General features: G+C 38.7%; 1 protein-coding gene across 2 annotated transcripts in view; it reads right to left on the reverse strand.

Moving 5' to 3' along the window:
- The window catches only part of PDE5A (phosphodiesterase 5A), a 105,726-nt gene that overhangs the window by 62,341 nt on the left and 18,322 nt on the right, over nt 1-25,063 (reverse strand). Inside the window, exon 3 of one of the 2 annotated variants that reach the window (XM_063157033.1) lies at nt 11,220-11,323. The exons of the other annotated variant lie outside the window; for it this stretch is intronic. The gene's annotated coding sequence lies outside the window, so the exon portion shown is untranslated. The remainder of the gene's footprint in view (nt 1-11,219; nt 11,324-25,063) is intronic. 2 annotated transcript variants of the gene reach the window in all.

Consider the following 25,063-nt stretch of genomic DNA (forward strand, 5'->3'; position numbering starts at 1 on the left):
GAATCTATTCATTTTCCTCCTCATTTAAACAAACACTCTCAGAACCATGACCAAGAAAGGAAGTAAAAGTACTTAGCAAACTTATATTAAGTGTTCTAACTCAATGTTTGTATTTTGCTCCTGAAAAATATACTGACTGTATCGATAGCACAGTAGTGTCCAGCTCCTGCAATCTGATGTGGGAGAGGTCTCAGGGAATAGTTTTAACCTTGTATGGAAACCTGGTTTTATTTTCAAAATACCTGCAGCTCAGAACAGTCTGAGCTATTCTGAAGCAAAAATTGTGTCCTTCAAAGAAAGTTCATGCAACTCCCACAGGGTAATCCTGTCTGGAAGAAAAAGCTACTGGTGCCCAGAGACAGGAATCCCTCTGAGGAAACCTGTCTCTTCCCCTAACTTTCTAGTTAGGGAATGTGATTTCTAGCTTTGGGAATGTGATTGTAAAACAGAGATCTTGTGAACACCAAGAATATTCCTGTAGAAAGATGATTTCTTTCCACCAGATAGCTGTCTCAGATAATATCAGCCTGCTACATAATGCTACTGCTAGCCAAGACTTTATAGATTTTAATTTGATGGATAAACCTGTGACTTTGCTTACTAATCTGGAAGATTTTTCATATAAGCAACAATATTTATGGAATTATGCTCCATTCCCATAAATCTGTACTTTTGGCTATTGAGTCAGAAGTTCTCACTTTGGGGATTGTAAAGCAGATTTTAAATGTGATTGAAAAGATAATTTGGTCTTGAGAAGCCAAAATATTTAAATTTTGTTAACTTTTTATTCTCATCTCATCAGTTTGAATATTTCATGCTACAATTACCTTGTGTCTAAGTAAAATTTTATTAGTTAAGGATGAGCTGTAACTCACAAATGCAATCTACAAAGAAAAAGGAAAATCAATGAAGAACTGATGGGGGTTATTTAAGGATACATCTGAAAGGTTTGGATGAAAAATTTTAATTTCTTTCCATAATTTATCACCTCCGCTATCAAAATAATGTCCCTCCTGCCACAGAAGGCATAAGTCATAAACTGCATTGGATGGTAGATGTTGTGCTTTTAATCAACAGTGTTGGGACTGCATGGCTTGGTTTTCCTTAGGAAAATCCCACATCTTTTGCGGATTTGAAGCAAAATGTTTTGTGCTTATTTGCTGCCTTGAAATAAATTAATCATAGTGACGGAAAAGAGATGGAATTGTGAAAGGCAGGTATTTTATGGCAAGGAGTGGCCCATAATTTCATCTTTCTGAGATCAGGACAGGATATGATGTGCAGATTTGTGCCTCTCAGTGACCTCACTAAGTGCAGAATGCAGTAGAAGCATCACAGGCTTGGGAGCAGAAATAGTTGCAGAGGTACCTGGATACTTCTTTGCTGTCCCTTTCACCACCATATTCTCTTCATGACTGCAAAAGTAATTAAATCTGAGAAGCAGATTTGTGGGTCAAATTCTCCTCTTCACCCTGTACTGTATGTTTAGAGTGAGTAATTTCACCAGGATTTATTTGTATTTATGGAAACATACTATGAAGGAGAAGCTTGTTGATGATGACATTTTGTCCTCGTTGGGAGATTTGCACCTGAAGTGGTATTTCCATCAAAACTGTGAGGAAGCACCAAATCTGAATGATGGTAATGTGTTATTTCACTTTGGCAATTTTGCTTTAAGAGCTGTTACTGTTTGTCTTGAGCCACCAGATTCAGCTTTTCCTAAATTTACACATTTACTGCTTCTGTCCCACAATAGTTTACAGAAATGGTCTTGTCTCTGTCTCCAGTGCTGGCTTGGGAATACTTAGAGGTGTCCATCAGTCTGAGTATCTCTGAGTGACTAATACAGTGGATGAGCCCTAAGAGCAGCCCTGAGAACTTTGCTACCACAGAGGAAGTAGTGATGTCAGTGAGAGCTCAGTATAGATGTGTGTTATCCATGTGATCTAATGAAGTAGGTAGATACCCTCTGGAATCAAGAATATTTGTTCTGATGCTTCAAGAACCTTATTCTCCATAACTCTCAAATTCATAACACCAGGACAGCAGGAAGAATGCAGGGTGAATGGCTTAGTGTGGGCCTGAACTCCAGTCTCGCCCTGCCTGCTCTTGTTCAAAGGCTTGCTCTTTGAATTGGCTTCTTCATGGAAAATGACAGTTTCCACCTTAAAAATTGGTTAACATGGCTGCTGTGCACAGACCAGAAATAAAACAGCCATGGAAAGAGGGGGGAAAGCTGGAGCTGTGAACCAGAGAAAGACACTGAGTTCTCTAGTGGCTCGAGATCTCAGTTACATGAGCAGGGCTTCCAGAAGTGCAATTCCTTCTTGGATGTGAGTAGGGATTTAGCTCCTTCTGATTTACTGCCATTTTTATCTAATTGGCTACTTTTACTGGCTTGATAGACAAAGAGTCAGAATTCCTTAGGATTATTTTTGTTATAACTAGTTATTTATTTCTAACTGAAAGTATGTTGTTAATTCATAATAAAAATTCAGAACCCCATATGGCTGAAACAAATGAATCACGCATGTACTGAACATGGATTTGAAACACCAGCCTGTCAGTGTCATCCAGTGGAATTTAGCCAGAAGTTGCACTATAAACATGTGGGATCTACTTTGTCATAGGTTATATTTTGCTTGCCTTCTATGCTAGAACACTGATGTCTGATTTTGAATCATTATTTTTCCATTTATTCTCATTTGATTTATGCAAATATATCAGTGACTGGAAGTGGAGAAAGTTTGCAATTTATCTTTTCTAAGAGATCATCTAGGAATCAGCAAACTGTCAAACAAGGGTTTATTCCTATTGCTGAAGTAAGAAGGATTGCACTGCCTGCTTTGACATTCCCAGCAAGGACAGTTAAAAGTGTATTATCCACCTATGGCTTGTACAGGAGAGAACTTTGCTTGCTTTTGTAATGTAGGTATAAAAGAATATAAGGGACATTAGAGAAAGAGGGAAAGGGGTTTAGCCTGTATCAGTTGCAAACAGCAGGAAAAGAGAGGCTGTTATTTCATTACCAGTGAGTAGCATGTGATCTCTGAAAACCTCCTTAAGTCTTTTGAAAAGTCTGGAAAAGCTCTTATCTATATCATCTATATCTATATCTTTATCTCAAAAGTTTTTGAACACTGCTCTAAAGTACTCAGTTATTAGGGCAAGTTCAAATTCCTTTTACCCACTGCAAGAATGAAATTGTCACTTTGGACCTTGTCTTCTATGAAAAAGAAAAAACAAAACACCCTATAATTCTTTCCAGGAACTTAAGCAAAAAAGGTTTTCAGAGAAAATGTTCTGTTTAGGGGGAAACAATGAAAAGCCCCACGTGGCAGAGCCTCAGCACACATTTCATGTAGAACATACCCTGGTGGCTGTGCAGCAGTGGAGAGTGCTCGTGGGCACTCACAGGCCCTGCAGGGTTCAATACTAATGAAATGGTTAATGATGGCAAATCATCCAGGGGAATAGCCTGTATTCCATGCAGCCTTGTAAAGGATGTTTTCCTGACTTGTTTCACATCCCATTTTGCAGGGCTTGTTTTTGTCAGCCAATCCTTAGTGAGGCTGCTGAGCTGGACCCTGCTCAGGCTCCAGCAAACTGCAGCAATGAGGTTAATGCCCCCCAGTGCAGATCCATTAAAGTTTCTCATCCGGACTTGCCTTTTCTTCAGCAGAGGTTACTGATCCCTATAATTTGATGACAAAGGTATTAATGAAATTTGTGCTAAAGAGCATTCATTTAGAGAAGAAAAACCCAAAACCAACAAATACTTTTAGTAACATTTAAAGTAACCTGTATTATTTTGAAGTACTGGTTCTAAAGGTTTAACTACCTTTGATTTATGTCAAAAAATATTAGAGGATGGTAATCTAGAAGTGTGATCATGCAGAAACTTTTTTATCCAGTTGATTTTCAGCCGAAAGAAGATCAGTGGCTTCTCCCCATGTCTTTCTTTTTCAAGGCCGTATGGTACTGTTTGTTTGGGAAGTACGGCCTTCTTGAAACCAAAGATAGCCAGGAAAGAAGAACAATTTAATTTAGATTATAATTTGCAATTTAATTTGAGGCTGAGAAGACATTCTGAGAAGCATGGTAGTAATCCAGCGGAGGGAGAGTGAGATAAATAAGCTTGCACTAATGTCAGCACTAATAAGGATCCTGTTTTCAGCAGCTGGGGCAGAGTGGTCAGGAACAGCTCAATTATGGCCGTGCTGTACCACGGCTTGTGGTGCAGATAAATCCAGAGAAACCTCTCAGTGTCTGGCTCTGAAATTTGGCAGCAAAATACAGGAGACTATTCCAGATGCGCTCATTGGGAATTTGAACAAATTCTTACTTTCTTTCAACTTGCAAGGAGATGCAAAGCTTTCTTTCAGTCTCCAGACTTAGCAGATAGTTTTAAACAATGACTCACAAGTACATGAGTCGCACTTCAGAGGCTGCTCCTGTTTCCACGATCATTTAGGAGTTAACACGTTCTGTTGTGCATTTGCTCGATTGGAATTCAATAGAGCTCTAACATTTCATCTCTCAGAGCTTATTTCTCCTCCTACCCCCAGTCTGTTAGGAGCTAATAACCTAAACCTCTAAGATAGCCTCGGATTACAGATACTGCTCAGTTCCTAAATACAGCGGGAACAGTTATTTGGGTTCTCAAGTGCTGCTGTGAGACACAAATAATATTCAACATTACCTTGAGATGTCACTTTTCATTTTTGTGGTGAGAACAGAGATGAGAATGTGGAACTCTGATGAAGACTTTGGGGCTTTAGAAATGCTGTTCATTTAAAGCTTGATCTGAGAGCTTAAAGGCATTTTAAATGAAATGCTTTATTCTTTCAGGGGGGTTTTGCATGGATGTAAATTGTTAAATACGTACAAAACCTGTCTACAGGCCTTGCCTCTGTACCTATTTAGGCAAGTAGACACTGTTTCTATAAATTATAATAAAATGTACAAATTGTATAGCAAATGACAAACATTGTAAAATGTTGTCTGAAAAGTTCAGCCAAGCACTAGATACAAATTGAATTTGATTTCCAAGATTCCAGACAAACATTTTTGTTTCTCTAGATTTATGAGCCGTTCCAGTTCTCCACTAATTTCCTCTTAGTTCTTGGAGCTGTGTTTATATTTGGTTCATTTGGCCTACTTGAGCATCCTTTTCTATGCCTGTCCTTAAGTTTGATTTTCCAGTCAAGTACTCTTCTGGGGACACTCAGCACATCAATCCCTTGAGGGCTAAATTTGGAAAGCACAGCATCAATTGTTATCATTAACTGCCTTTAGAGTACATTGGAGTAGTGGAAGAAGTGATAGATTTCCCAAAGCATCCTAAAGAACAATTTCCTACTTCAGACCAGGACACATGCTCTGCTATCTGTTTAATCAAGTAACAGAAGGAACAGTCATAGTCAAAAGCCAGAAGAGGAACAATTATCTAGTCAGATAATTTGAACATCTTTAAAATTTGACTCCACAATGCAGTAGAGTATTATTTCATTTTCCTCCAGACATTAAAATTATTAATAATAAGAAGAAGTCACAATAAATTATGAACAGTACAAAGTGTTCAAACCAACTGAGTTGTAAATTTCTTTTGGCAAAATTCCAGAGGTCTTCCAGGGAAGGTTTTTTTCCTGATACTGTGCTGCCTTTGCATTTCTTTTCTTTTAGTACCAGCAAAGAGAAGCAGAAGTCTTCTCTTTGCTGGTACTAAAAGAATGGACCATCCATTCTTCTGGGCAGGAGATGAAGAGATCAAGAAAGACTCATGATATTATCTTGAAAAAGGATGTAGGCTACTGGCTAAGGTTGGGAGTAATGGAGGTGAGTTATTTCATAACTGGTTTGGATAGTTTCCATGAGCTTGTTAGAGAAAAATGATATAATTCTGAAACTATAGCAGAGAAAGCACAAAGAGCAAATTACTGTAATGAAAGCTTTTGTGAGCAAAGCCTTTCATTATAGCTATTCCAAATGTGCAAAAGGGCAAAGTAACAAGTCTAAATACATTTTGCTTTTCTTAAGCAGTGCCCAGTGAGCCTTGAGCTCCATTTGTTCAAGTAAGTAGGAGTATGGTGATACAAAAGCAGATGGTGTTTGCTGCTATTGGATGACAGATGTTCCCTTATCCCTGAGATTATGCAGTTAAGTGTAATGCATTTATAGCTGGGTAATGCAGAATACTGAGCATCCTCAGCTCACATTAATGGCCAGGGCAGCTGGAGCGGCCCGGTGCCTCCCAGGAGGTGCACAGCTCTTGGGAGTCAGGGACCTTCTTAGCTGAACTCTTCACCTCAGCTCTTGATTTGGAGATGTCCTGATCATAAGTGTTCAGCACCTTTGGGATCAGCTTGCAGTCACCCTGGTTAGGCTTGAAGTCAAAGACCTTCCCTCTTTGCAGGAAATGGATCAAATGCTGAGGAACTCGGTTGATGCAATTGTGTGAATGTAGCAATGCCACTGACAATGACCGTGTTGAAACACACGTCTCTATGTTGCACTGAGGTAGAAAGGAGATAAGATAATCTCTGTGCTCAGTAGAAAATGCTCACTAAAAGCTAAACAGTTCCAGATGCTGGGCAGCCTCCCCTTTAGCTTTACACTGCTGCAGTGTAGTAGCATCGGGTGAGCCCTCCAGTTAGCCCTGATCCTCACTGCCCCTTGAGCATGGCCCTCCCAGGATTATCAAATAGGGCTCCTTGTCCTTCCACTGAGGTTTTTTTAGAATGACCAGAAGCATTTTTATATTTATCAATATGGACCCTGGGATGAGGCTGGCAAATGTGTGAAAGTCAGTCATATTGACTTTCATATATTAAAGAGATGCCTGAGGAGTGCAAAAGGGGATATCCTACTAATGAGAATTCTATTAAAATTCATTAGGAGGAATTTCTCCACAGTCATTATTTACCAGTTCAAAGTCAATGAGAAACCAAGCTCTTTCTTATTTCAGGGCTGATTGTGTAGACGCAACGTACAATCACCTATCTGTAACTTCTGGATGTTACTGCATACTCTAGATGGATATAGTTACAAAGCAATCATTTAGGACAACATGCCACATGAGTTAATTCATCCTTGCCTTAAAAGTTTCTGGTTTCCTGCTGAACCTTAGCTTTGACCTTCTCTGAATAGAAACAGGAGATAGTGACTTCAAAGCTGATACATTTCCTGGGTAACAGAGTGCACAACCAAATTTCTGTTAGCACATATTAAAATAAATTTTCAGCAGTTAATTCCAATAGTATTTCATTTTATATTTTAGTGCTACAAATAGCAGTGTTCCTTTGTATAAAATGGTAACTTTTATTTCACTTGATGGTTTTCTTTTTAGTCTATGAAATACTGTAATTTGAAAAAAAAATCATCTCCAAGGAATTGCTGCTTTAAAAAAAATGGATCCCTTATACCAGTTCCCTCTAAATTTTCTCTTTCTTAAACAATGCTGTATTTTTATGTAAGCAATACACATGCCAGACACTTGTGTGAAAAATATGATGTGTACAGTGCACTTCATTTATTTCTTGACATAACAACATAAGTTGAAAAAACACAGCAGTTTGTAGGAATTAAGTTAGGATATAAAACAGACTATTTATGTCAAGAGGAGGAGACAATTTGCATTAAAAACGGGGAGATGAGGACTCGCTACATAGTTCATGCAAATCTTATGTGAGCTTTATGAAAACATGATAGGGGCTCACTGCAGCCATGTGACAGAGCACAGAGCATTGACTCCAGGACAGTCACACAAACAGGACAGAGTTTCACTGTGGAGAAACTCACATTCTGAATCTGAATCTAGTAAGTGCACAAACCCCATTGCTTATGGAAGTTTTGGGTGTGAAAGTGCCTCACCACCTCCTGTGACCCAGGAAGGGTCTAGGGCAGCACTCCCTGGCAGCACAGTTTCTATCCCACTCTCTGCAAAGGGAGGAATTTGTCACTTTGGAACTTGTCTTCTTTGGAACCAGGACTTCAGCAGGCACTGGTAGGAGTTACAGTGCTGTACTGAACAAAACATATTGTCTGCCTGAAATCACAACACAGTTTCAGGATGAGCAGGCTGGCATGAAATAAATATTTGAAGTTCAGTCCACTTCAGGCGATCTGCCCAAAATAATAGGCGATGGTTAAAAATGATATTTGGTTTCCAAATACCCATCTAAATACATTTTGCTTGGCAGCTTGACAGAACAGTAATTTTTAGAATTTTATGCCATTAAAATCAGAGGTCAGTTAAAGTGTAACTATCCAAACATTAGACTAATTGTTGCTACCCAGTGTCTGTCGAGGTCTTTGTTCCTTGTCAAGATGCCTGCACACTTTAGCATAAATACTGTAACTCTCCTTCCCTAGCATCCCTCTTTTCCTTCACCCCAACCCACACACAGAGTGGCATTTAAATAAGATTCTTCACACTGTGTCATAAATATTAATGACATGAAACTCAGAGCTTGGCATTTTTCACTAATGGCCCTCTTCATCACAGTTTCACCCCTGGACTGCAGCCAGCCCCTGTGTAACTGGCTGACATTTTTAAAAAACATATTACTCTCAAAGTGAAACAAAATACTGAGACAATTTCTCACAAATTAAAATTGTTGGCAAATCTCTCCACATTGTGTGCTTGGGATGTCACTTGGCATGACTTTCTGAACAATGCCCATGTTGGCTTGGCATGGTTTGTCTTGTAATTACAGCTTATGCCTTTCACCTAATCCCTATAATAGCTCCAAATGACCTGTGGATCAACATTTGATATAAAACTCCGCCTGGTTAAAAAAAAAAAAGTACATATTTCCCTACAGTCCAACTTTTCTATGAAGCTTTCAGAAAATCTCCACAGAAAGATTGATTCCGTAGTTGGCATTTCTTAGTTCTTGTGATTATTTGCATCATTTCTGTCCTTTCAGTCTGAGCTGTACCAGTCATCTGAAATTGTAAATTAAACAACAAACAGTGTTTTGGAGATATTTATGGCAGCGTTCAAGATTTAATTTTCTGTTGTCTTTCTGCCTGAATGAAACACGTACAGCTCAGTCTCTCCATAGAAGATAATGAGCCTTCTGAGCAAGCTGCCAGACACTGACACACTTCCTGAAACAGCAAGTATGTGTTTGCTTCTTCTTAACCTTCATTTTCTATCTGACTTAGGACAACAATCCCACCGGACATCCCACAGGCTTGAGCCTTTCAGTTTCTAGAGAAACTGAAATTTCACTAAAACAATTGGTGAATGAGAACAATAATAATTTGTCTTTTGCCTTCAGCAGAAAGTAGAAGTTGAAGGTGGATAAGAAACGTATTCTGGGCTCATTGAAATCAAATGTATTTCACAATGTGGTGTGTGTCAGAGCTTTTAGTGCTTTGAATTAAACAGGATAAGGAGAAAACAGAACCACAGGGTTGTAGGGTGGGAAAGAATAAGAAATCACCTGATACAAGACAAAAGCAGAAACTTTTGGGTGCTTCCGGGCAGACATTTGTCAGCCTGCCTTGAAATCTTCAGTAGAGATGCACAAAACCTCAGTCAAATTTTCCTGCTGTTCATGACCCTTTCATTACAAAATGTTTCTGATGATGTAAGCTGAGTATTTCTTGAATTTTGTCTTGTTACTTCTGCAGACACATAAAATAGCCTTCTACATATCTGAGAGACTGTTATCGAGGCTTTCCTCAGTCTGTTTGGCTAAATATCCCACTATTCCAATATTTTACCCTAAATCATAATTTATAGATCACTTCATCATTTTTATTGCTGTGTTTGGGACTGTGTCTGACCAGTGCATGGACTCCCTGAAGTGTGGTCCCTGACATAGCCACAGCAATCCAGCTAAAGCTTTATCAGTGCTGCTCTAGCAAAAGGGTTCCTCTGCAAACATTCCACATTCCAGAATGGCACTCTGTGTTGGCAGCAGCATGACATTGTTAACTCCCATCCTGTCTGCTCAGCTGTCATTTCTATGCTCTTTTCTATCTGAATTTCTCCCTCCTCAGCTAGTCCATATTTTCTCTCTGTGCAGGTTATTATTCCTGAGGTTGTGGCTCACTCTCGTAGAAGTCAAAAAAAGTACAAAGTTTTCCATTTGTATCTCCAGTTTGTCACAACTATGTGACCTCCAAAGTACTGAGAATGTACCAGACTTCATTTGTCTCTAGGTCAAACAAGCCTGTTCTGTGATGTGACCTTTGGGTAAGGAGTGAAAGCACCGACCAGCACTGGGACAGACCCCAGTGGAACATCCATTTGCTACATGCTCCCATTTGATAAGGAACATAACTCTCCAGCTCTGCACTCTCACTGCTCATCCTTTTTCCCTAATTTGCTGTGATGTGAGACAGTATTACAGACATAACTAGTGAATGCTAAATATCTAAGATTCATAGTTTTACTTTCTGCTTTATTTCTCAATAATACAAATTTGAAAAAAAATTTCTTAATATGCAGTAAACAGGGGAACCTTTGAAAGCACACATTTAAAATAATATAATTTATATTGTTTAGTTTCTTCTTAAACATATAGAATGCTTTTGTTCTGAATGCTCTGGAGGTACTTATTATAAGTTTGTGCATTTTAAATAGAATGCTTTTGTTCTGAATGCTCTGGAGGTACTTATTATAAGTTTGTGCATTTTAAAAATCTGCATAATTTAATGGTTGAGTACCAAATGCAACTTAAATTGTCTCTACTGTATGAAGACAAATTCATGATATACTTCAAATTCAGGTAAGTATTTGAGTTTTAGAAACTTGGAACATTTGCTGACTGGATTTCATCCACTCTGAAGTCTCCAGCCATCCAGTAAATTCAAGGTCAGTATGAGAATGCTTGGATCCAGAATGCAAATTCTTTTAAGATCTCAAAGTTCTGAAAATTTACAAGTGTTTGCATTTGGTGTTTTGATTTGCCTCCTGCTACTTACATCTTTGTTTTAACATGTAAAGTGCTTATTTTTTTAAAAAAAAAGTGCAGTTATGTAGGGGTGTTTATCAGATATATGCCCAACTGTACATAAAATGGTAATGGACCAGTCCAAAACTGTGGAATGGGCTGTAGTGTCCACCTATTGTTTAAGGTCTTGAAGTATTTTATAAACTCCTACTTTTAATTTATGCATGTACTCAGAGATATGGAATGCTTTGATTCTTAATTTAGAACATTTATACCATGCTTTGACTCTGGAAAACAAAGGCAACTCACCTAGGAGTTCACAACTCGGAAGGGCTGTTTCCTTTCATTGCTGTCACCAGTAGAACTTCCTATACAGCAGGAGCCCAAGTGTGAAGTGCAAAACTCCAAGTGTTCTGTAGGGTAGAAGTAGAACCATTGCTGTACTCAATTCTTTTCAAAGCAGAAGGAGTGGAGGATTGTCTGGCTGAAGTACGAAATGCAAGGAAAAACCTGTGGTGTCTGTTTTTAAGGATATCGTGGAATTACACTGGAACACAGTTTGACTTGTAAGGAAATTGCCACTTTTGGATGATAAAATATTCCATTAGAAGGGGATCACAGCACCCTGCATTTCCATGGTACTTATTTTCCTGAAACCCTAAACACTTTCTAAGTGTTAACTAATTCACTTTGTAATTCTCCCTTTAGGGAAAAATAGTGCTTTCGGACCTTTTTTGACAGATGTTGAAATTTTGTCTCTGGAGGACGGAGTTGTATACCCCAGTTCAAAGCAGAAACAGAGATCTCAGCTCCAGGTTGTCTCCTATATGAATATCAGATTTAGTCCTACAACTTGGCAAGCCCTTAGAACAGCCAAGAGGTGAAGGAGTCCCAGACTTTGTACAAATGCTCATGGCCCTTTTACAAGTAATACTTGTGTTTCTGTCCTGCAGAGAGGTTTAGGAGTGATACTGAGTGACCTGAACTAAATTTGTGTGGAACTTCATCTATTGGTTCTCACCCAGGAAAATCCTTGTGCAAATGAGTAAATTAGCAGTGCTGTTCCCGTTACACAGGTGTCACAAGATGAGCTGGTGAGCTCTGCACTTCCAGCACCAGTGAGCTGGGTCTGTTACCATGCTTCTTGTGACACCCTTGCAAGGAAGAGCTCTTTTAATCTAGATTCTTTTTGCAAAGTTATTTGTTCAAACTGCTTGAAAACTGTCCCAGTGTGAAAGGCTAGGCTGTCAGCATGGAGCCCTGAAACCTGATGTCTTCCTAGGAGTGTCTTGAGGGCCAAGCTATTGCAGTGAAACACAAACCCAAAGCCAGCCAGATTTATTTTGTCAGCCTGTAGCTCACTGCATTTTGAGCTGAAATCTGAGGATTTCAGCAAGGCTGGAGCAAATAGAATTGTAGGTAAGCCCATGTAGAGTTTTGGTGTTTGGGGCTGGTTCTTGTGCTTGCTGTTATGGCCCTACAAGATTCCTGTAAGCCCCAGCCCAGTGCTGTGAGCTCCTCACAGAGCTGGTTTCAGAGAGCAGTGTGTGCGCAGGGAGCTATGGCTTGGCATCATGCCCAATTAACTTCCACAAATAGGGACTAAAGATGAGATCTTCTTGTGTGGCTGGATAAAATACATATCCTGCCTTACAGCTGAGGACACATGCACAGTCTTAATCACAAATCTTCACCAAGAAACTGTTTCTAAATAAGTGGATAAGTGTTGGCCAATTGTTTATCACTTTTTTACTGCTGGTATATTTTATGGGAGACGGGATGATGGGAGCAACGCAACAGCATTACAGGAAAGTATTTATCCTTTTCCCAGCAAATGCTTGCACTCATTTTTATTTGCATGTCATGACAATGTGTTTGCAGAAAGTGACTGTAGGACTTAAAACTGAGATTAGTTTCATGATGAGGTGGAGTATGTTTGAAATTAATTTAGTCCGGAAGGCTATCCGGTCAGGAAGAGGAAACAATATCAAGGAACTACGATGAGCAAACAACTCAGATACTGAATTGTGAATATTGAGCACAGAAAAATTTCATATGGGCTGACATTGGTTATCTTTTTGCAACAAAGAGAAGCTTTCTGTAATATAAAGGCTGGGTGGTATATTGACCAACAATTCCTCAGAATGAAATTCAGCTGACTCCACCACCCCTCTCTTCTCAGTCATGAACGCTTCATAGAGTATTCCAGTCAAAATAATTGTTTCTATAAAATAAATTACTACATTGCTAAGTAAAGAATAAAGAACATATTTTTGACACAACTTTTGTTACAACTCTAACCACAGAAGTATCCAATTTTCTCATTTTTGTGTAAATGAAACTCCAATAGATAATCTTCATGTTGCATCTTCCCTTGGTCTATCTTGCAAATACCATTAGGGCCCAAATTTTCCACAAAAAAGAATGCAAAACACTGTCTGCTTGTGAGTTTGTGATTCATGCCTCCTGTCAAGACTACCAAACCAGTAAAAACACTGGAATGTAAGAAAATAAGCATGATTATGTATTTCAGGAAAACAATTTTCTCAAGAATGTTTCTGGAACAAATTTTCAGTGTTTAGCTATTTCTAGTTGATATTTCGGTAATGGAATGCCTACTGGCACCAATTTGTACCATGGAATTGTCCCACAGGACAATACTTTGCTGTAGTGTGTTTAAGGTGTCTTTTTTTTCAGATTCTTGTAGCAGCAAATCCTTTAGCAGCTCATTACTTAATGGAAACTAAACAAAGCTTCTTCCAGGAAAAAAAATGTTGATCTCTATCACCCCATGGTGAACTTCTTTTCTTAAATACATAACACATGCTTTTGGAAAATATCCTCAGTTTAATCTGAGCAGTGTAAACTCCAAAGACAAGATCACGTCCTCATTCATCCATCTTACATAGCTCAAATCTCCAAACTTTCTGGGAAAAAGAAAAGGAAGCGCAGAAGATGCTTTTGTGTACACAAATCTCCTTGTGTGATATGACTAGACCTTTGTCTGTCATTCCTATTAAAAACAGCCACCTTCACAAATGAGGACTCAGGGGTAGGCTCTTATAAATAGGGATCTTAGAGGCCCTGGCTGACCTTCTTTGCTCTCTGCTAACAGATATTTCTTTGGGAGTTTTTCCATTTCCTATGGAAACTCTTTCTGCTTTTTACTGTGCAGCAAGCCCAGTGCTGGCTGCTCCCTGCATATATTGTGACCTTATTGCTGTGTCTGTTTCTGCCAGAGCTGGTGTTCCACAGCTTTTCCATTCCTCTGGAACTACCATGACCACTGGTATTAATTGTTCCAAAAGAGGTATAGAATGTAATTTAGGCACAGAAGCCATCAATTTAGCAGCTGATAAGTTATTCATGGGTTTTGAAAAATATACAATAACGATTCCAAGCTTTTACCATAAATATCATATACCTCAAGTACAATCTCAATTCATTTGAAGCAACGTTGGATCAGGAGGAAGAGTGTTTATAATGTTTTACTGCTGCTGTCACTTGCAGAGATGCAGTGCACTGTTTTAGTGGATCCATGCTGGAGATCCTTTCCACACTGGCTTTGGCTTATGCTTTTTGCCAAAAAATTTGCCTGGTTTTCAGCAGGAAAATATTTGTGCCTGGAGTTGAGCAACCATAAAACATAGTGCCATGAGTCTCATGGAACAATGAATAAAAGAAAAGGACAAGTTATTTTGCAGATGTATTTCAGAAACATGCTTTCAAAATGTTTGTTCTTTCAAAGCATTAAATTACAAATTTTTATGTCTAGTCATTACTGTTCTGACTTTACACTGTAGGAAGACATCTTGCTCCTATTGTCCTTACTGTATCAGTGAGCTATTCCCTCAGGAGAAGTCTCAGCATGTGATAAAGAAACTATTCCTGAAATGAGTGGACTCTATTTTAAACTGGCAAAGCAAGTTGCTCCTGTTTCTCCTCCAACTTAACCCATAATTCCTGGAAGTGTACAGTTCCCAGATATAAATGTAGAAAACCTAAAATTAAAACCAGGTCACTTGCCTTTTCTTTTGAGGATTGTGGAATTGCATACTTGGTGTTTATAGTATAGCTGCCATGTAAACATAGAATGCAAAGCAAAATACTGCTTAGGCCTTATGCCTCGTTTGTGTTTGTGCCTTTTTTCTTTAAAGTAATCTCCTGTGATTTATGGCTTTATTATAATAAAGTAGGACAAAATATTGGCTTCTCTAAGGAAGATATGCTTTGAAATAGGTGAATGAACCAAGCTGTTAGATAGTGCACAAGGTCCACTACCCAAACTTTGGAACTGGTTCTTGGAATTATGTTCAGATAACTGGAGGGCCATTTTCTCAGTACCTCTAGCAAATGCTTGTTTTTTCAGAGGAGACAGTGTTCTTTCTTAACCATTTAGGAGAAAATCTTCCACAGGGCATATTTCTACTAAATAGCAAGGACATCTCTTTCAGAGGATCTGGAAATACCAAATAAAAAAGAATATTATATGGCCTGTCTGGCAATGCTTTAGCCATCTGCTGAGAGTGAGAGTACTGAGCATCCAGTTTGCATATTTAATCTGCCAGAATGTAACTTCATTGTAACTTACTGCTTTTTTCATGGCTTTCAATAATAGAAGGTGCTGAAAACTCTACTAAATTGGGTGCATTTTACATAGATTTCCTGTCTGGTCCTGTCCACTGACATGACCTAGATTCATTATTTCATACTCACTCTTACGGCCTTGGGCACAGATTTAAAGCCATAGTCGTGGGGACTAATGAAGCATAAAAACATGGGAAAATACCATGAAAAATTAACCAAATGGTCCACAAGGTCAATTCTGCTTTATAACTTTTGTAGATGTTTTGTATTCTATTCTATTTGTTTGGCAGAAATCTTCCATAATCAGGATCATTCCATAATTTTTTGATCGAGGATTACCAGGTTTGAGTTACAGAGTTTTTAGTATTATGGTGAACTATTTTGGATTTGTTTAAAAAGGAACTTTGAATGCTGATCATGCTCCATAGATATTCCTAACAGAGTAATAACTGCTCAAAACATTCAAAAGGAAAAACATTTTTCCATTAATATTTCAATGGTTTTTTCAAACCTCCAAGAAAATAATACATCTTAATGAATTAAGGGCATAGATGGCTTTTTAATATCCCAAATAGGTTTCTGTAATTGTGAAGTCAGGTTGTGCTGAATGTTCCCTGATAGTTGGTCATAAGAGACAAACTGATAGGGATATGTGCTAGAAGATCCCTTATCAAATCTAGGGCTAATTAGTTAGTTGCTGGCCTACAATGTAAGGAAAGGTTATTAAACCAAAAAGAATAATAACAGCTGATATTTCAAACCTGGTTACAAAGGGGTATTAATACAGAATGAAGTCCTTGTCTGTGCTTTGATGTCCTTTACTCAAATCCATTCTTAAGAAAGGACATCAAACCACTCATATTCCAGCATTTCACCATCCCTGTAAAAATTTCAGCTGCTGTTGTTGCTGAAAGTGCATAAATAATTTGTTGTGTAGTATGTGCAGTGTCCTGCAGCACTCAGAGTTGTGCTGGTCACACTTCCAGTGCACCATTACCTCATCCCCAAGCTTTGGGAAGTCTGTTACTAATTCTGCATGGGTTCACTCATTAGGCAGGCAATAACACAGCATATAGAGACTGAGATAGATTAACAAATAAATATCTACAGAATTGTTCCTTTCCTGCTGATGGTGAATGCCTTTTGTTTCTCCCACCACCATCCTTCCACACTGTATATTTTTCAGAGTACACTGAAGGTGGATGTGGAAGCAGTGTCATTCAGAGACCATTACAGAGAAAAGAAGGAGCTGTAAGGCTGATTAGAGCTGTTATCTAAATGCCCCCATTATCCAACAGGCATCACATTGGAAAAAAGGTCAGACTAATCCAAGGAAAATAATGTGCGGAGAATACTGTAGGTGTTCAGTGCAGATGCACTAGACTGTTCTTTGGATCCTCTGGCTCTCTACAGGACTTTCCAGCACATTCTCACACTGCTGTGCCTCAGGTCAGGCAAGGACTGCACAAACTCCAGTGATCCCTCTCTGTTCCATCACGCTTCCCAGCAGTGGCCAAAACTGGAGAAATTTAATTACATCTCTGGAATGTCAGGTGGAAGCTAAGGAAAACCACATGGCTGCTTAATATTTCTATTACTCTGTTTATCTTTTTCAGGTCTTACGTTAAAACTTGTGATCACTCAGCCCCATCAACAGCAAGGCCAGACAAACCCCATTAAGGGTGGGGAGGATAAAATTTGCTTAGGAAAGGCAGGACAATAGAGAGCCAACCATGCTGCCCTTCTACATCCTCTTCAGTCACTGAGGAGGCATCAGTCACCTGCCCTCAGGACTAGTCCCACTTTTTGAAAACAGAAACAAATACAGAAGAAAAGTCATAATTTGAGTCCCATCTTATCCTTTCCCTCTTATATCCCGATAAAAAGAAGGAAGGAAGCAGAAGGAGGAGGAAAAATCAGCAGAACTGGAGGAGTTGGAGAGGAAAAGGGACAGATGCAAAAGCTATGTTTTGTTAAAAACTTGCTAAGCTCAAGCCTTGGTCCCAAAAGTATCTTCAGCAACCCTTGATTCATAAAAAGCCTGATGTGGTAAATATTTCTATTCTCACCTTGCCTGATTTTCAGGGTTTATGACTTCTTCAGGGCATTGTGCTATATTGAAATTCATCTCTCTATAAAGAGTTCATGTATGTGGCTGTGTGCAGCTTTTGTAGAAAAGAAGGGAGGAAGCCTGGGGTGCTGGGTCACTCTGTCACCATGTTTAGCTATGTCACTCACCCACTTCAGAGCTAAATACTTGCAGGGTGTAATGACATTTACACTGCATTAGCAGCAAAAATATCTCTTCCAATAATTTGCAATTTCTGTCTGCTGTAAAAATAAGCCTCCGTTAGTAGATAATGAAAGGAGTAACTAATCCTTTACCCAAATTTAATTTTATTGCAGAACTCTGTAGGTTTGTACTAGTTTAAATATTAAATTTCCACCTCAACAGCTTCTTTACACAGGCCAGGCCAGATGTGCATCTGGTGTAAATTAGCATTGTTGCGGTGGATGCTGTGGGAGACAGGAAGATTTCTATCAAGCAGTGCTCAGTTCCTGTATGATTAAACATATATTATGTCAATCATTTGGATATAAAATACTTCTGAATCAGGATGGCTTTCCTGCCAATCCATTTGGTAATATTTTCAAATATATGCAGCAAAATAATGTCAGGGCAATGAAAAGATGAGGTAACCTCAGGCTGTTTATTCAAATAGTTTTGACCCAAGCAAGTAGATTTCTCTGAGACTGGTCAAAATGTTTTGTTTCAAAATTTAGATAGTGTAATTCTGAATACCAAACTATGCTTGAGATTAGGTTTAGGTATATTCACTTAATACTTCAGTGACACTAAGTGACACAGTGTGATCAGTTGGCCAAAAATTCAGTTATTCACACAGTCCTATTCAAGCTATACAAAAACTCATTTCCTTGACATTAATTTCTCCATCTTTTATGGATTATGTACTCTGTGGGTATAAATGGGCATTGCTCAGCTGAACCCCTGACCCTGTAACTATTGGTTCTGGTCTAGAGCAGTGGTTTCAATCCATCAGAAATGGAGAAAGTCTTTGTTTAGGCTTAAGTTGAAAAGGATTTTTGTATTGCCCTGGGAGAAGATTACTGTACAAAATGGCACAACCATGCATGTAAGATGGACAGATTTCTTGAGATCTGATTTATAACAAATTCAGAAGTTTAAAAACTTCAGATTTCTGAATTTCTGCGAAAGATGTTTTCTCAGAAAACTTTTTCTGGATTCCTGGATTTCTGAGAAAATGTGGAACAGCCCAGTCCACACCTTTCCATGGATTGGACATCAGACATCTGAGACTCTTCAGAGCACCATTAATCCTTTAATTTTAGCAATCTCTGGCAATAATTCAGGTCTAACCTTTTCCCCTGAAATAACTAAATATAACTTTTCTAAATAAGTATTTTAAACAGACATTATACCACTCTTTCAAAAAGACTCTTTAAAATGCTGAGGCTCTCCCTCTTTTGGAGTTCTAGACCTTGATTTAATCTTCTTGTGTTTTTCATTACCGAATACTTACTTCTGCTTCATTTCTTGTTTTTCCAAAAGTTCCTGGTGCCATAGCACATTAAGGGTTCCCCTAGCAACATAAAAACACACTTTTCCTCAGAGCTGCATCTCCGTGGTCTAAAGCACTTAAATTATGGCCTTTTAGCTCCAGCTTGTTCTGAGTTTAATTAAGAGAATTATAAAATAATAATGACAAGTTTAGGGCATTCTTTGATCTGCAGAAAACTGGGCAAGAGGGTCAGATCTTGAGTGTTTTGTGCCCAGATTAGCAATGAAATATTTGCATCCAGAGTTTATTTATACATTAAACTGTAACTGGATCCTAGGTTTGGACTTGGCATTCAGTTTTGTTAAATGCTGTCTTTATTGGGGCTGGCACTATGTGGATACACGAAAGCTTGAGCTGAGGACTACCAAGTGCAATGAAATCTGTTTATACAATTCTTTATTTGTTCTCTGTCACAATATTTCAGCTCTCCTGAAGTTTTACATTCCATAAGCAGAAGGATGTGTGTATGCACACACTTCAGTTTGCTCAGGTTTACCCAAGCCTGACTGCAATGAAACATAAAGAGAATGAGTTGACATTCGAGATCTGTTTCACTTGCTCCTAACCCTTTCCTGCAGCACAGCTTGAATGCCTGCACTAAATCCTTCTCAAAACAGTCATCTCTTTCCCCCTAAATAGAAAAAAAAAATCCTAAGAAAAATTTCTAATTGGAATAATTTACCTTAATTTCTTAAAGCACAATGAGAAAGTGCAAGCAGGGAAATGTAGTTTTTCTTTGTTATGATAAATTCCTGAAAAGTAACTTCTCAAAACATTTTCAGTACAAAAGAAAAGCTCACAACTTTGCTTCTTGCAGCTTTGCTTGAATTTGTAATGGGAGAACTTCACTGTGCTAGTGCTAGTCTGAGATGGAACTCACTAAATCCTGGTAGAACACTTGACTTTCATTACTTCCCTTCCACATTTTTCCTGGCACATCATACTGTTTATTTACCATAATCTATGCCTATCCTGCCCTTTCATTACTCTTGCATCATTAAAGCTTAAGTACCGGATTTGGGAAGTGTCTTCAAGCCAAATTTCAAATCACTGATTTCAGAATGAGATCTCATACCAATGAAGCAAAAAGCAACAGTTGTTTGTGAAACTTTCCAGGATGGGGAAAAGGCACCAACTATCAGAAAGCTATGAACTATTTTCTCCTTCTTTTATCTCCTTTGTCTTGTCCTGTGTTACTAGGCTGTAAAAATTCAAAGCTTTGGATATAAATAGTGTCTGATTTACTCCCAAAGCAGGCAGATACATTTGTGGTGATCTCATTGTTTGAGGTGGGTAAATGTAGCTGAAAGATAAGTTTTCTTACACAAAAAATATAAAATCTCCCAATATGGTTAACTTCTATCTTTGATCCCTGTTTATGGGCAAGCCCAGTTCATTCAAGGCCACCAGACAAAAAAGGTTCCTAATTTTACACATTTGGGAGCTCTTTCAAATTTGGAAGAGTTATGTACATGTGAATGCCTATCCACACAGATCTGGTTCTAGAAAAGCACTCATATTTGTGACCTTTTGACTATCAAGCTTTTTATTTCCAAGCCTGTGTGCTAAAAGCAAAAAAAAGTCTGGATTTAGTCTGGGCAGATGTGCAGAGGAAATCTGCAAAAGCAAACTCTCACCTTCTCTTGAAATGCTGTTTTAGTTAAACTGTAGAGTAATTGAGCAGACATGGAGCTGCTGCTGCAGGATTTGTGAACTATGGAAACCTTTGGAAATCCTTTCTGTAAGAAAGCTCAGTTCCCACAGCCAGGAGAAAGCTGAGAGCTATAACTAAGAAACATAAAATTACAAAATTAATTTCTGTGAGTTAATGCTAATTGACTGACTGTAATTAACAAAATAAAGGCCATATACCAACACTGAAAGCTACCACTGATACTTAGATTTTATCTTTCTAGTAGCATTTACCTTGTAAATACCCCTCCTGTTCCTGCTGTATATGATTTAATTGTAGAATAACCAATTACAATCAGAGAAACCTTTTCTTTAAAACATTAGATAAAATTTGGTTTTGTTTTTACCTTTCTGTGACAGTTCTTTCTATATGAAGTTTTTAAAAGTGACTGAGTGAATTTTGAGAATATTCATTCCTTTTGGTAAAAATATCTTTGAGAACTCTGTCTGGAACATAAGTTTAGGATTAGAAGAGTCAGTAGAAATAACTGAATGTACCTACTCATCTATGACAAATATGACAAATATTACTATTAAATCCTAAGCCTCTCTCTGTTTACCATTCTTCAGCCTTCCCAGTAAATGTTTTTGTGATGTTCTGTTGCAGTTTTGTTAAAAGAGGATGACTGACTCCATTAGAATAACTTCAGAGAAGAATAAACTGAACTTTTTTATTGTACTTAAAAATACACAGCAAGTTACCATGGCATGGAGACAGATAAAATAAATTAAGGTTTCTAACAACAATTCCCCAAGTCTGTTCTGGAGGCAAACAGCATTTCCAGTTTGATTCAATTTGTTGTGTGTATTTCCCCAAGCTCTCTTTCTTTACAATGCAGCATGCTTCAAACATTAGAAGAGCAGTGAGGAATGCTCATCATTCTCACCCGTGTTGGTATTGGCTTTGTAGATGGAGAACTGATTATACAATCAGGATTCTTTCCTTCAGCCTGTGCTCATCTATACAGCAGTGGGTTGTCAGCTCTGAGAATCAGTTCTGCTTTTGATTTTGAACTTTTTAAAAAGTTTTTAATGACACCCAAATCTGAGGATGCTTTAAGCTGCTACACAAATGCCAAAGCAGGCCATTCCATCTCTGAGAGGATAAACTGAGATAGAACAAAACTCAAGAAGGTTTCCAGGAGAGGAAGCAAAAAGCTGGCTGTTTATTCCCAGCCAGATGTACTTGTTTCTTTCTCTGTATGTTTGACTTAGTCCTGGCTCAGCTCTCTCCTTGTTTGAGGTTTGCAAGAATGAATGGATATTATGACATGCTGTCTCCTCATGGTTCCATGTAAATAATTACAAGGAAAGGAGAGGCGGATGGAGTTACTCAGCTGTTTTGGGTTTTAGCAGATATCCTGAAATTTCATAGCCAGACAAAACATGACACAGGGCTTAATATTGTCACTGCCTTCATTCATCCTGCGTTTCTGGTGTGTCCAAGGGGATTGCAACAAGAAATCACCAGCTGGAAAGGAGAGATTATATCCGGGTTGCCATTATGAATACAGGTTTAGTAAAAACAAAAGATGCAATTCCCATTGCTCACTGGAAAAAGAAGGAATAAAAGGCTCTAAAATGAACATTTCAATGAATTAGTACAGAACTTCATGCTTTCAATTAGGAGCTCTGCAAGGTGCTTGAGAGATAAATGGAGAACTGAACTTTAATGATCAGCAGGTTCTTTCTTCACCTTCCTATAATATTCCAAAATAGAAGCAGCTTCAATCAAAAGTAAAGTCCTGCCATACAATTATGGACACATCACCTGCCAGTAGCTTCTAGTGGGGGCAAAAGGCACAAGAACCCCTGCACACACTGGGTGAATTTGCACAGCCCCTTTCTTCACATACCCCTTTCTTCAAAAGCCCTCCCTACCTGGGAAGTAATTTAATTCATGCTTCTCATGTCTCTGTGATGTAAAGAAAGCCATTTTGCAGATGGGAAATCTGAGTAGTGCATATTCACAGCCTGGTCTCCAGAGTTAGTGCAAGAGTTCAGCCTAATCTGAAGAGAATAAAGCTTGTGAATATTCAGGAACTTTTCAAACCGATTGCAAGGAGCAATCCTCATGGGCTGACCTGGGAACAGGATGTTGCTCTGGTGATATGCAGTGCTTTAACCACAGTGCATTTCCACTAACCCCAAATGAACCTCAGGCCAGGATCAGGGAAAAAAAAAAGGCTCCTTTATTCAACAGATTACAAAATTTATTGTGTTTATGTTTGACTGAATCATTTATCCATCGCTGGACACTCAGGTATGACAGAAAAATAGCTCGGGCTCAGAGAACTGCATTTGGTGAACTTACTATTAAACTCAGGAACGTTTGGGTCGTGTTCTCACAATCCCCTTTCCCCCAAAACTGCTTCTTGTCCCTGAAACTGATATTGTTGAATGACAATATTGGAAGATGAGCTAAAACCTCTTAGCAGATCTCAAAAGTTTTCTTGACAGTATTGGCAGCAACAGGGCCAGCTGTAAATGAAGGATGAATTAAAGTCAGAGGAACAAAAAACTTTTTGCCCTTCTCTCTGGGTGGCCCTGCCTCCCCTGGGTGCCATCCCTTCAGCCAATGTAAATGAGGCAAGTATTGAAATGAGGAGAGTCTTGGCTGATTTCAGAAGGAAAGAATATTGTCCGCAATGGCTTCAAGTCTTCTTATTGTTTGACACAAAATGTCTGTTCTCTATACAGGAGTACTTCACACCTGATGAGCTATAGAATGGTGTTCCTGAAGAGAATCAGAGCTCCCATTTGAAATTATAATAATTGAAAATATCACACAGTGATTGCATTGCAGCAGCATGGAAGACATGTTCTGTTACAGGGAGTAGCTGTACATATTGCTGTATTTTGCACTTTCAGTACAGGTTAGCTGGATAATGTTCAATAGAAGATATTTTGATGCAAACCTCTGCTGATTTTACATTGTAACTGATTCATTAGCTAAAAGAATTTTTAAAATGTGGTAATTTTTAAAGTTCACATATACAGCTTGAGTGTATTTGAATAACTCTGAAATAAAACATCTGTACACAGAAGGGAACAAAAATATGCCTAGAGCATACCCAGACTTCATTTACTATGCCTGCAACCCAAACTTTTTCTCTGAGCAGAGCTATGTAGCTCCACAGAGTCATGTTAATAGTACCATTAATCTTCCCTGCAGTAATCTCTACCTCTCAGCTTTTACACATTCAGCACCTGGGGCAGATTTGACCTGACAAGTTTGTCCTTGAATCCTATCATTTACAAAGTCCACATTAAAAAAACCCTCATGTATTATCAGCACTGCTGTGTTTTATCAAATAACTGCCACCAGCTCCTGCCTGAAATAGTTCATTTGCAGAGCTGTTGCCACCAAACTATGGAAACCAACCATCAGTCAAGAGCTTGTTTTGGTCCCTTTTTCACAGGGAGAGCAAATGAACTGCAGATGGAGCACTGTTTATACTTTCCCATCATCTCAGAGTGCCAGGAGCTGTCGCTGTGATGTCATTGCACTTGGGTGGGACACAGAGACGGCAGCAAGGCTGGAAATATTTATTTATTGGGTTAAGGCTAGTTGGACTTATACTATAGAAAGAAGACCAAGAGGTTGGAAGTGCAAGGTACATCACCTCACTTTTGGTGTAGAGCTATAGGCGAGACACCATGCGGGGGAAAAAGCTTGATGCATCTGCTGATCAAATTGAAAATTGTTCTTTGATTGTATGTAGCTCAGTTTCAGCAGGAACTTTTGGTTGGTTGGGATGGGGTGTATGTCTGAAACCTCTGTCACAGAAATACTGGCCTTTCTGGCTGAGACAGATGAGTTTTGTCTGATTAAGATAAATAGTATAGTCCATTCCCACCCTCAGGTGTCTGCCCATCTTTGGAAGCAGTTGTTTACTGACTGGCCTGTGTTGGGCATGAAACAAAGCAACATAAATTGAGAAAACTGATGATAGACTTTTCCACTTCCTAAAGCAGGCTTCATCCATGAATCTGTGCTTACAGCAGGAATGCTGTAAGTCACACCAGTCATTGGAAAAGTCTGACAACACAGAGCTGCAGAGCACACAAGCAGTGATAAAGCAAACAAATCAAGGTTATGGTATCACAAAAGGAACTTTGTCTACCTGGCCAGAAAACAATATTCTTTATGGTATTACTTCCTCATTGTCTAGCCGGTGTTTTGTGCTGCTAACTGGAAAAGCTGCAAACAAAGCATGTAAGCATACTACAATATTCTCTATTAGGCAAAGATCTCTCCTGCAACTTCTA

Source organism: Melospiza melodia, chromosome 5, assembly GCF_035770615.1.
Source record: "Melospiza melodia melodia isolate bMelMel2 chromosome 5, bMelMel2.pri, whole genome shotgun sequence".
Classification (NCBI taxonomy): domain Eukaryota; kingdom Metazoa; phylum Chordata; class Aves; order Passeriformes; family Passerellidae; genus Melospiza; species Melospiza melodia.